General features: G+C 42.7%; 1 long non-coding RNA gene across 1 annotated transcript; it reads left to right on the top strand.

Moving 5' to 3' along the window:
• The first annotated feature begins 25 nt into the window (after positions 1-25).
• LOC130844000 (uncharacterized) lies at positions 26-5,494 on the top strand. The gene is made up of 4 exons (XR_009051121.1): positions 26-146; positions 916-1,025; positions 5,147-5,231; positions 5,360-5,494. It is a non-coding gene; the product is annotated as an uncharacterized LOC130844000 (long non-coding RNA).
• The last annotated feature ends 7,114 nt before the right edge of the window (positions 5,495-12,608 follow it).

Here is a 12,608-nt window from a genome sequence, read left to right as displayed (position 1 = left end):
GGATGCGCGCGGGTCAAAGGTCGTGCGTCCCCTGCCCCGCCCCCGGAGCGCGGGCTTCGGGAGACGAGGAGCTGTGGGCGGCTGTGGCCGGCGGGGTGTGGCTGGGCGCTGCGGTCCGCGCGGGGCGGGGCGGGTGGCGGGAGCCGGTGAGTGCGGCCCCGCAGGCGGCGTGGCGTCCTCCGCCGCGAGCTCCAGGGGTGGGGAGGCCCGGGTCGCCGCTGCCCGGGTCGCCGCGGCGTGGGCAGGGGCGGGGCGAGCCCGGGCTGGGAGCTAAGGCGTCGTGTCCGGTCCCACCGGCCGCGTCTCACTGCGCCCCTGAATCCTCACAGAAGAAGGGAGTGATGATGAGGGGAATGTCGAGTTGAGGGCCTGTGTTTCGTTTCCTCAATGTGGAGAGGCATGGAAGACGCTCGCTGCACCTGCTCCAAAAATAAGCACGTGACCCTAAACTGTGTTCGGGCCCTGTGGCAGTCATAAGACTGGGTGTTTCAGCGCCAGTGAAAGCAGGCGGCAGTGATAGCAGGAGGGGCTTGGCAAAAGATCGAGGAGGGGAAGGGAGAGATGTCAGCATCTTCTCTGCCTCCTGCATCATCACGGACTTGGGGAAATAGACCCGGAGTACAGAGTGGGGGCAGAGTTGCAGGTGTCACTGTGCACCCAGCCCCCAGGAGCTTTGTGATTGGTCCCAGCGGGCCAATCCGGAAGGGGGAGGAAACTCCGCGAGTACCATCGTGGTACAGTATTTGCTTATGTGCTGAAATTGGACTTGAGCCTGGGTGGGGCCACCCCTTTGGTAAGCGTTCATTGGGTTCTTCCTTTAAGGAACTGGAGAAGTCTTGTCAGCTCCCAGCATTACAAACATTTTTCTTCAATGCCCCGATCTCTAGCCATTTGTAATACATGTTTAATTTTTAGTCACAGGAAATAAGTGACCATGGTGCTCGATAGTTTGGATAAGATGATTCAACTGCAGAAAAGCACTGCAGACATCAGGAATATCTGTGTTTTGGCTCATGTTGACCACGGTAAGAACCCTTTCTAAACGGCTTATTTTCAGTAATTAAGGGTGTGTGTCTCCACATGCGTCAATGGAGTTAGGCTGTGGATAGTTGAGAGTCATGCTTGCTAAGTTGCAAGTCTTGTTTCCTTTTAAAAGTTTGATGTGGGAGGAACAAAGCTAACTAGTGATTGGCATTCTGCTGTATAGTATGTTCTGTTGTATTTTAAACAGGAAGTTGAGCGTTTGTTAAACTAGGCTTGACGTAATATCCTCAGAACCTGAGATTCTGTTTAACTCATCAGATATTTACTGAACATCTGCTAAGTTCAAGGTATTTTGCCAGGTGTGCCAGAAGGTAGAGATTTTCGTACAGGCCAGCAACCCAGCTGTAGAGGTGATTTGGGGATTGAGGCAGCACACCATGAGACAGGCAAAAAGTAGACTATAAGGATTGAGAGAGGTGGAGGGTCAAGAACCTAGGAATGGGTTAAGAAAAGGCTTTATAACATTAGTAAAGATGACCCGTGAAGGGTGATTCAGGATGGCAGCTGGGGATACACATTTCAAGTGGGAATACTGTCAGCAAGAGGGGAAAGAAATGTGTGTGACCAAAGCAGGGGACGAGAGAGGGGCAGCGATGCATGGTGCTTAGCTTCTGACAGACATTGCTTTCATGCAGCATTGCCTCCTGCTAAGCCTGCTCTTAGTTTCCAACTGCTTCTTAGTTCCCGTAGCCACAGCAAAGTGATAGGAATGGGAGTGTGAAAGGAAACCTATATACCATCCCATAGGTGAGGGCATAAGAGAGGAAAGTGAAGACGTAGGCTAGGCCGTATCTGAAAGAGCCCTTCATACTGACTAGGCACTAGGAGAGGGGTTAAGTGCCCCAGCTCTGGAATTAGACAACCTGAGTTCAAAACTCCATTTCAAGTTACTTTGCCTTTTTAGGCTTCAGTAGACAGCATCTGTATACTGCGGTAAAAGCTGTACCTACCTTATAGCATTGTGAGGATTCAGTGATGACAATGAGAAGCCCTTGGCAGGTGCGCGTTATCACCAAGCTGATCATTGACGTTTATTATTAGGTAATAGGAAGCCATTGGGAGAACAGAACAAAGCAAGGATGTTGTGATCAAATAGTAAAATAGGAAGAGTCATCTGGTGGAAGTGTCTAGGATGGATTGAAAGGCAGAAAAGAGGTTAGGTGGCTATTGCCATTGGTGTAATAGTAGAAGTGAAGTAGTATGGGAGCTAAAAGGAGAGGTAATAGGTCACTTTGTAAGTGAAGGCAACGGAGAATGAGTTTTGTACACACATCTAGTGAGTAACCCTACCCGATGAGTTTCTATAATTACGCTGCTCACGTTTTGAGGACATAAAGTTTGACAAAAGTATGCTTTTGCTTTGTGAGTTAAATCATGTGGCAAGTCAGTGGCATGTGTGTGTATAGCAAATTACTTTCAAATTTACTTTTTAAAAGTGTGTTAAGATAGTACTGTTCTAGAAAACTTGTGATTCATTTATTCTTTCAACAGATATTCATTGAATGTTTCTTACATGCCAAGCCTTGTTCTGGTCCTAGAGATACCGTCATGAATAAAGCAAAGTCCCTGCTTTCTTGACACTTGCATTGTGGGGGATATAGCTTGTCATACTTAGAATGTTCTGCTCCATTGGAAGCAGGAAAATGACGCTCTAGAATTATATGGTAGTACATAATATTTACATGGCAAACACGTAGTACAGTATTAAAGGTCCAAATGGATACTTGAGTATACTAAGAATTTCTTTAATTATAAAGTAGATTCCTGGGCTTATGTTTAGATAGTAGGTAGCATTGGTCACTACAGTGTAGCTGATGTCATCCATTGGCTTGCAAACAATAGGAGATATGGGTAAATTTCCTGAATTTGTTTGCCAAATAAGTGTTTTCTTTAGATAGTTTAGTTGTCAAAAGCCATACGTTGAAATATTGCAGAAGATAGTGTTCTCTTGTTTTTCGGTGATGTTTTACCCAGTATATCATTCAGAGAAAAAATGATTGCTGTGCTATCCTTTTGTCATGCTGGGCTGTCAAGACTTTAAGTTTATAGGCCCAGTCACTGTTACGGATATCAGATGACTGATGTAATAATTACAAGAAACTTGATCAAATTCTTGTAGGACAGATTTTAGTAACTATGTAAAAGTTGTCTATGAGATGTTTTATATTTTGATTATCACAGTGGTTTGTCTTCTCACAGTGGTTTGACTTAAGAGTCTGTGCATTTTGCTCTGTGTACATTATACCTCAATTTAAAAAAAAAAAATTCTGCCCTAAAAAAAAAAGCTGCTTGACAGATTTTAAAGTGAGGTTGATCCACAGAGTTGGAGATACAGATTACAGCACTCTAGAGTGCTAGAATCTGTGTTCTTCCAGATGATGTTTTCTTCAAAAGTCTAATTAAAATGCCCGTTGTGTCTTGTTTCACTTGCTATAGGTAAATAGGAAAGATTTGCTAAACCAGTCCTTATGGTTCAATATTAAATTTGTAGATACAAACTACCTACATCCTCCTTTAACAAAAGAAATCAATTTAAATTAATATTGTAACTTTAACAGGAAAAGCTCCTCTGGCTGACTGTCTTATATATCTAGCAGTGGAATTGTCTCCAGCCGCCTGGGAGGCAATGTATATTACTATATTTGATATATACTTGCATTTTAGTAAGTATTAGCAAATCTACAATTTGATGAACCATTTCTTCTGTTCTTAAAGATCCAAAAAAGTATAAAGCATAGTTCATGCATCTAAGAAGCTGCCAGTCCATTTAGCAAGATAAAATAGATTGGTGAGAAAAAGTTATTTCTCTATTGGTCTATATGACTTTATATTAATATTTTATGAGTGCAAGAATGAGTTTTTGCAACAAGTCAGATGATAACCTGGCATGATTGTAGAAAATTTCACAGGTAAAAGAGATGCTTCACAGCGGGAAATAACATGAATAAACTGGATAAAGGCTGATTTGTGGGTTGTGCTTGATTTGAGGGGAACATTTGCCTAGAGATTACTGAGAGAGAGAAATGTGCTCGTAGAAAAAAATGTATCCGATTGCAAAGACCTTGATGGCTAACCTGAGTACGGAAGGAAGGCTTTTGAAGCCTGAGGGTCCTGATGAAAATCGTGTTTTAGGAAATGAAATGAAAGAAACCTTTGTTTCTAGCTGTGAACTGAAAGAACTTGGAATAATTTCTTTGCAGTAGAAAAACAGAGATGTTCCTGCCTTCAGTGAATTTAGGATACAGTCAGCAGGATTGATCAGGTGACTGATAATATAGAGAAGGGGAGGTGGGGAAACAAACTTGAATTGAAAAAGCAGACCTAAGAGACTGAAGGAAGAATTGGGCATTTGCGGCAGGTTGGGTGGGAAACTAGCCCAAGGTAGTGTCTATAGGAGGCTGACAAAACTGGGTTGAATAAAATAAAGTGCTTTTATTTTTGCCACTTGAGAAGTTAGAAAAAGTACAATGACTCTAAAGTCAGTAGATCAAGGAAATAATAAAGCACAAGTTAATGAAGTAGAAAAGATCAATGAAGCCGAAATTTGTTCTTCAAAAGATGAATACACCTAACAAATATGATACAATAATGGTGGATGTGTCATTATACATTGAAAGAGTGAATCCTAATGTAAACTGTGGATGTTAATTCATCATAATGTATTGATATTGGTTCACTAAGTATAACATGTACCACACTCTACACTAATATAAGATGTAAATAATAGGGAAACTGCGTGTGTAGGAGAGGAGGGGATACTTGAGAACCTGTTTACAGTCAATTTTTCTGTAAATTTAAAATTGCTCTAGAAAGATAAAATGTATTAATTTAAAAAAATTACTAGCAGTGTAGACAGTTTATGATTATGTTGCATTACAACTGAGAAATATCTAGAAATTGATCAAGGAGAAAGGAAAGGAGGAAGAAATAAGTGGTGCTAGGAAAGAAAAATGCCACAGAGATTAAAAAGGTAATAATGGGACATAATGAACAACTTCATGGCAATAAGCCTCAAAATTTAAGAATTTAAAAAAAAAATTCGAGTTTAATATTACATTTTAATTCATTGGGAAATAAGGATGCATGTGTTGCATTTTCACAGTTGAAGTACGTGGACAGCAGAGATGATGAACAGATCCGAGGGAGCACTGTGAAATCCAGTGCCATTTCACTACATTGTGCAAAAGGTACATCAGTCTGTGTTTTAAAGAACAATGGTTTTGTATCTTTGGTGTCTTCCTTTCTCTTCCTGAATTAATTTCATGCCTCAGGTGTTTTGCTTTACATTCCACACATTTCATTCTGGCCTTTCCAGGTGATCTGTTGTCAGACCAGAGTCAGGCTGTCCAGACGTGGGTACAGATGGGGACCTCTGACTGGCTTGAGGGCAGAAGAACTGGCACTTCACATCTGCCCCTATCCACCCAAGGAATTGCATAGATCTCTTCACAGCGAAGGTCTGCAGTCTTAGGACCTCGCTGTTTCAGCCTGATGGTCCCGTTTCCTCGCTAGGTCCTCGTTCTGTCCCACGGCCTGCATATTAGATCTAGAGTCTTATTTACTTGACTGTGTTTTGCCATGATCACTATAGTTTTTATCCCCAGATCAGGACACCATTTTGACAGTAACACGTCTAGGAATTTATCTGACAGAAATAGTCATACAAGCATGTGAGATATATGTTTATCGATATTCACCCAAAAGTTTATATTAACGAAAAGAATGCCAACAACCTTAATGTCTGTCTTTGGAAAATAGTTAAGTAAGCTGAAACATCCATGCTGTGAAATGCTATGCAGCTGTTCAAACATGTGTTTGATCTATATATAATTATATAGAAAAAAGACAAAAAGCAAGTTGCAGAGTAAATACTTATAAGATGTGAATGTATTTTGGTAATAAGGATATATTAAGTATGTAGATAAAGATGTTTGGAAGGATATATACCAAAACCTTAACCATAGTTTTGAGGGGCTAGATTATGTGAAACTTACACTTTTCAAAATATTTATTTTGCAGTGTTTGGAAATATTACACAACATGTGAATTTTTAAAACTAGAAGAAAATAATAAAGATATAATTCATTTCCCTAATGGACTGACCTGTGTTTATCCTTCACAGTGTCACATCTCTGGCACTGCCATCAAGGGTGGTACTTTGTGGGGTGTGACTCTTCTCTTTGAGGTGAGTCTTAAAATATTTTTGAACTAAACCAGTTTTGAAGCTCTTAAGTTCATGAATTCCCAGTGTTTAGTATTTAAAGTAATGCCTTCTTTTTTAAAAACTACCTCTCACATTTTAAAGAGTATGTCCTCATTCTGTAATCCAGCGAATGGGTCAGTGGTCAGTTTCTTTTTTTCTTTTCTTTTTTTTTCCTGTGGACCTAGAGCAATGCTCCAGTCTGCTCTTCTCCTCTGTCTTTTTTCTGTCTTTTCTTTGTTTGGTGTCTCTGCATCTTCTTTCCCCTTTTGCTACCCAGTTACAGACTTTCCTCAATGTTCAACTTTTGCTTCTGGGTCTTTGTTCCTGTTCATTGTTTTGAGGTTTTCATCCACTTTTATGGGTTTATATAGCAACTAAACTCAGCTGCATGGAAGGTCTTGGTCTTTTTCCTTTGTTGCATTTTTATTCCTGTTTGTCTTTCTTATAAATCCATTTGGAAGTACCCCCTACCTCACACTCCTCAACTGAACTGATTCCATCTTTTTCTGCAATCCAGTTTTCACTTCCAGTTTCTTTAGGTCAGTTTATTTCTTATCTCTCCTTAGTTTTACAGACTTCAAGAGATTTGTAGCCTTCCTTTTGCCACACTCATATTACTAGTCTGTTTTTATTTGAAGCTTACTTTAGTGTCAATTTTAGTTGCTCTCTGGACTTTGTCTCTAGTTCCCCGACTCCCTATGTTAATCCTTTTATTAAGGTTTACTTTCTATACAATGACCTTCACCGATTCCATTTTCGTCTTTGTGGTTTAGTGTTGTAGGAAAATGGATATTGGACCCGGGGAATTGGATGGTCTGATCTTTATTTTGTTTAACTGTATGACCTTGGGCAACGTGCCCTCTTACTGTTTTAGATATACTTTCTTGATTGCACAGAGCAGAGGCTTAAGCTAGCTTGGGGTGGGGTGGGATGGCTTATTGAAAGGGTATGTATGAAGTGATATTAGAAGGAGTATTCATGAAAATCAAAACGCAGGAGCATAATTGGAGTGAGATCTCAAAGAGATTGAAGGCAGATGTTGATTCTGGATGCAGGATGGCTCTCGAAACCGTCAGTAAAGGTTAATGGAGCTTCCCTTTGGAGCTCCACTGTCATCCTTGGGTTAAGTTCTCTGTTTTGATCTGTTTTTACCCTGTACGTCTTTTCGGTGTTTTATAGCGTTTGCCTGCCCTTAGTGTCTCCATCTTCATACGTTGCCCTTGCCCTGACCCCTCCTCTCAGTGCCTGCTTTCCCCCTTAGTTCTGCTGCTCAGCGCTGCTTTCTCCTGTGGTCACGCGCACACATGCTCAGAGCAGGAGGTTGCTCAGCTTCTCTCCTGATGCCAGGCCACGGCAGAGGGTGCACCTGTGGACGGGCCCATCTCAGATGGTCACCTCCTCGCCTGATCCGTGGGGATTGGAGTGGAGTCATAAAGTATTTCACCTGTTTCCCTGTGACTGTGATGGCCTAGAAGGGGCCTTTGGGTAGGCAGTCACCACACTTGACGGTTAGAGCCTTGTTTTCCACATCTACAGAATGGGGATGGAAGCTGGGGGTGTTGACTGAGACACATGTTCTCGGGATATCTGAGAGAGGAGATACGTTGTCATCTGTGTCTCAGCACTGACGCTCTGCAGTGGGGCGTTTCCTGCTGCGAAGGTGGGACCGTCTGAAGGGGAGGTCCCTTCTGGAGGAGGAAAACCTGATGGTTGAAGAAACTCCACAGGTGATTTTTGTGTTTACCACATCTTTCCCTCCTTCCCATTCCCCTTCCAAATGCATCTTAGTTGAGGATCTCTGTACTAAATGGTATTGAAGTCCTTTCTGGTTTTGACTCTAAAGTTAAACAGCTTTCAAAAATTTGTTCAAATCTTTTTTGCATTGAAAGATAAGGTATTTTTGTAGTTTAACATAAGCAAATAAGCTTACCAAAACTATGCATGTTATAGAAATGGTGTTGAAAACCATCCTGGTGATATTCTTATCTTAGCATTTTCCAGGGACCCAGTTCTTTCTTGAGAAAATGGAGCCTCTCTCATCTTTATTTATTTAGTTAGTTAGTTATTTCATTAGTTAGTTTTCTCTCATCTTTACATTTGTGACTAAAATTTGGTACAAATGTTGGGACCATGTTGTTAAACGTTGTTATTTTCCTATTTCTTACCTCTCTTTGGGACCTTCCCAGAAGAATACCTACATTTATCTGGTCATGTCAAGAGTTAGGAAATAATCCCAACAATCTACATTCTGTTAAAAAAATCCTCAGGGCATGTAATGCCTTTGAATCCTTTAGCTTAGGATGCAAATATAAGTGAGAGAAATGTATTCAGATGGGTTAAATCATTAGAAATTCATGGACTATTCTTTGAGTAGTCTCAAAAGGCCTGTTGTTGTCATTTCTACTCTGTAGCCGCTCTTTGTACGTGTGAGCAGATATTGCTGTTACAGAACTTTATGAAATGAAGTTTTCATTCCAATTCATCTTTTTAAAAATTTTAAGTAAATTTACAAGTTTATGTGTCGTTATAGAAACTTCAGTATGTCGTAGAATGTAAAGTAAAACACAAGATTGAAATAAAAATTACTTTTAGTTTTACCACGTTATTTTATATTTTCAGTTTTAGCATTTAATCCTACCATAATTGTACACGTGTATGTGTGTACATGCAAGCTGTGAGGTAGGTATCTAACTTAACTTTCCCCCCAAAGAGTAAGTACTTATTCCAACACCAGTCTGATTTGACTGTTAAGTGCTGTGTTGTTAGTTCTTGATGTGGTGCTGGTGTCAACACCTCTCCATGAATGAGGCAGTCTGGGTGGGACTGTTATGAGCTGGAGAGTAGACTCTGCCCACCCATGAAGCACCTCCCCACCCCGGGTTGGGGCTAGTGCTGTTCAGCTTCAGCTGATTGATGCCTTGTGTTTTTCTGTTTTTTCAAGAAAAGTTGGCATCAAGATTTTTGGTAAAATCCTCCAATTTTTAAAATACTGGCAACTTATTAAAAATTATGAAGTATTGTACTATGTAGAACAAATTGCAGGTACAGGAGTTCAGTGTGCACTTCAGGCATATGTGCTAGCTAACAGCCTGGTGTGGTGGGCACTCAGGATGTACCCCGAGTGGCCACCACATCGTAGCTCGGATGTGCTCCATGTGTGGAGACCGAGGATGTGGCAGGGCTTTCTGCAGAGACATCCACGTGCAAGTTCACCTCTGTAAACACCTCGATAGGGGGTTATAGTAGTGGGCAAGTGGAGAGTTTACACCCATGTTGGTTTCAACTCTGTGGCTGTCTGCTCTTAATCTCTGAGACTAGGCCACAGGGAAACTGACCCATGCCTTCCAGATTCACACAGTCCAGCATGTATCAGTAGCTTCCCTTACGTTGTGGATATGTGAACCTAAACCCATGGTTCTGAGTACTGTCCTCTTCCTCTGGGACCAGGGCTCAGAGGGTAAGGGTCCCATAATCCCCTGTTTGACTAAAGATCAGGTGTTTTCCTCTTAGGATGATGAGGGCTTTACTTTGTGAAGCACTCAGTTGATGCCAGATCTGAGAAAATGGGCGCATGATCGTTTGATTCTGAGCCCAATGCCTCAGATGTGTGATTTTGTTTAATCCTCACAGCAGTCCCGTGAGATGGACACTGTCCTCATCTTACATGTGTGCAAAATGGAGTTCACAGAGGCAAAGAAACTCTCCCAAAGACAGAGTAGTTAGCATGTGGCAGTTGTCCTGGGGACCAAGTAATTACATTTCCAGCCTGTTCATTTGGACCAGAAGGCTCTTGGAAATCAGTCATTCGTGGCCACAGCTGAGTCCCTTAAGCGTCCCTCTCTCCTGTCCAGCAGGGATTACCACGACTACATACGGACATCTACTTGTGGCCAGCATTACCCATGTCCCGGCTGTCTTTGGTCACCACCCAAGGTGGAGGTCACGTGGCCTGGCCTCTCAGTAGTCTCTTCCCCATGTTTCTCTGTGATTCTAATACCCTCTCTCAACCTCTCACTATTCCCTTCCTTCCCAAAACTTTCTCTGAAAACATTCCAAGGTAAACAAGTATCCCTACATCCTCAACATCTTTTGTTGCTGTTCCCTCCTCCTCCTGCCTGGCTGTTTTCCGAGGACACAGCTCTCCTTGTTCTTCTTTCACATGAGTGCTACTCATTCTTTCATGCTCCATCTGTCTGGGTTAGGACGTGGGATTGCCGTTCCCTTGTCCCTAGTTCTGGTTCAAAGCTTAGTTCTTTCACCCTTGCTTTAAAACTCCCATCTCCTCTGAGACTCTTACCATCCATCCAGTTATTCTCCACCCTTTCTTAGCACTGTCAGCTCCCTGTTACAGTCCGCGCTCCCTGTTCATCAGTGACTTTGGCACCTGGCTCATTGTTTTCTTTTTTACCCAAATTCACCAAGGTAGCCTTTACCGTTTCTGAAAACGACCTCTCCAACAGCATGGCCTTTCAGCAGTAGTGACATGTAGATCTCCACTTCACCCACCCACTGGCGTGGCTGCTTTCTGGACTTTAGCATCCCCCAGGACTGTTCATCTTTGACATTTCAAATGTCAGTATTCCCTTCTCCCGCAATCTTTGCTTTTCCCAGCTCTCCCACCTGTGTAGCGAGGCACCCATTCTTTGACTTCAGAAAGCCTCTCAGTCTCTTGAGTTCCATCACTGTCCTTCATTGACTTCCTGCCTCATGTGCCTCAGATTTGTCTGTTTGCTGACAGTCTTGCCAGGGTCCCAGTTTGCTTTTTTGGCCTTCTGTCCTCCCAGTAAGACTCTAACCCATCATAGAGCAAACCGTCCGCACTTTTTCCTCCTTCTACTTGGGCTGGGTTCTCGGCTGGTCCTCGGGCTGCTGGCGTACTTCCCTTGTGTTCTCTGTCGGGCCTTGCTCATTCTCTGCAACAGCTCTCTTAAACCTTCTAGTCTCTTCCAGTCCACCTCTCAGTCCCTCTCCCACAATCTCAGCAAACATTTTTACCTTCTGTTTCACAGAAAACAGGAGAATTCGCTCAACTGTTTGGCACTGCCCCTCAAAATGTAATGTTATTAGTGTCTTTGCTTGCCTCCTGTCACTGTCAAAGACTTGTGCTCTGGACTTCTCTCCTTTGTCCTGGTGCCTGTCAGCTTGTAAGCATGCTCAAGTCCCTCACCTTAAGAGCGTGTGTGTGTGAGAGTGTGTGTGTGAGAGTGTGTGTCTCTGTCTCTAAGTCTTAGTCAAAGGTGCGCTGCTGTTACCCTTTCAGTTGCTCTGACAGTAGGCCCTGTGCCTTATGGTAATGGCACATATTAGCAATGTGAAGTTGAGTGAAAGATCGTTGGTCCTTGTTCTCTGAGTTTGTCTCCAGGGTGATGTGAGCATAGAGGAGTCCCAAGTAGGTTGCAGAGGTTTCAAACCCTTAAATGGCTTCCAAGAAGTGCACATCAATCTTTGTTCTCTCTGGGGTTCCTAATGCTGGTTCTTAGCTAAGTGAACAAACAAGTGTTTATTTCCCTAGCTGCAAAGTATCAAGGCATTGGTGACCTTGATAGGAAGTGACTCAGGTGCTAGATAGACCTGTGTGTGTTTCTGGCTTGCAGCTGCTTTTGTGACCTTGGGTAAATTTCTTCCCTTTGGGGGACTTTCACATGTTTATGAAATGAAGGGTTGGGCTGCAAAAATGCTGAATGATTTCAAGAATCTCACAGCTTTTGTTTTATGTGATGGGAGCGGATAGAACCTGAACCTTGCTAGCATTGCTCATTCTCCTCTGGTCTGTTTGGTTGGGCCCCTGGTGCTTATCCACAAGGGTGGCTGTGAGACCTGACATTAAAAGGCCTGATTGAGGAGGCACCAGGGGTGGAGGTGGGGGGGTAAGGGACAGGGAAGAGCCCTGGTTCATTGGCTTTCTTTAGATATGTCCACTCTAAAGTCTCCTCTAGTTGGAGTCTCCTCTGGTTCATTGACTTTCTTTAGAGATGTCCACTCTAAAGTCTCCTCTGGTTGGAGTCTTCCCCAGAATTCCTTACAAAGCAATTTGCGTGAAAAGAGCAGGAAGCAGGGGAAGGAGTGGCATGTAAGAAGGCAGTCTTGCTGTTGATGGCGGTCTCTTCCACTGAGCCCACCGCATTTTGGAATCCTTAATCTAGTGTTCAGAAATTCACTACCAGTGGGCATCTTGGCATGTGAGATGAAATGTATGCCATCTTGAGGGTAGTGGTTAAAGGTATGACTTTGGAGGTAATAGATGGGACTTCCACTTGACTGGCTTGAATTCTTTGATCTTAGGCAGTTTACCATAGGCTTTGATTCTAGCTGGATGTCCTTCAGAAAGATATTTAACTTTTTCTTGCCCTGATTTCCTGCT

This window comes from Hippopotamus amphibius, chromosome 2 (genome assembly GCF_030028045.1).
Source record: "Hippopotamus amphibius kiboko isolate mHipAmp2 chromosome 2, mHipAmp2.hap2, whole genome shotgun sequence".
In the NCBI taxonomy this organism is placed as follows: Eukaryota; Metazoa; Chordata; class Mammalia; order Artiodactyla; family Hippopotamidae; genus Hippopotamus; species Hippopotamus amphibius.
Note: the sequence above shows the minus strand (reverse complement) of the source record. Positions and strands in the feature narration are given on the sequence as shown.